Source organism: Sardina pilchardus, chromosome 17 (genome assembly GCF_963854185.1).
Source record: "Sardina pilchardus chromosome 17, fSarPil1.1, whole genome shotgun sequence".
NCBI classification, from domain to species: Eukaryota; Metazoa; Chordata; class Actinopteri; order Clupeiformes; family Clupeidae; genus Sardina; species Sardina pilchardus.
Window position 1 is genome coordinate 13,666,638 of NC_085010.1, and position 640 is coordinate 13,667,277.

Sequence of the window (640 nt, forward strand, 5' to 3'; positions counted from 1 at the left end):
GGCTAACATGCTTTTCCATAGACAGTAAAAGATATGGACAGAGCTATCACGTAGACGGCAGCAGAGACCGAGGAAGCAAATTTCAACGGTTTTTTTAGGTCTTCTTATTCCGTCAGAGGTCTCCTGCGCAGGCTCAGGTGTCGTACATGTGACGTAGGCACGTAGTCTGACCGAGTCTGACCTATGGCGACGCTTTACTACTCTATGGACGCATGCGCATTCTCACGTTAGCATTGATTTCGGAAAAAGTTTATTACTCTGCCTATAAAATAGTTACGAGATTATGACGCCAATTTCACAATGTAGTATGCACTCCGACAATAGAAAATGTTCATATAAAGGCTTAAAACGCTTCAGCTGTAACGTTATTTGATGTCAAAGTGGCGCTTACGCCCCATAGGATTCAATGGAATGGCCAGCTAGCCACGGTCTACTTGTTAGCATGGCGGCCGCCATACTGTCTACACTCTCAGAACGTTCGCTGCCCCCTTGTGCTTTTCTAGCGACTGCAATACACATGCAACATAGGGCACGTCCGGTTTTATTCCACAAATGGATACAGTGATACAGTTGAACTCTCGACATTTGAGCTTTTTGTGCTCAAAGTTAATCGTAATAAGTTTTTCCACCACATCTCCAT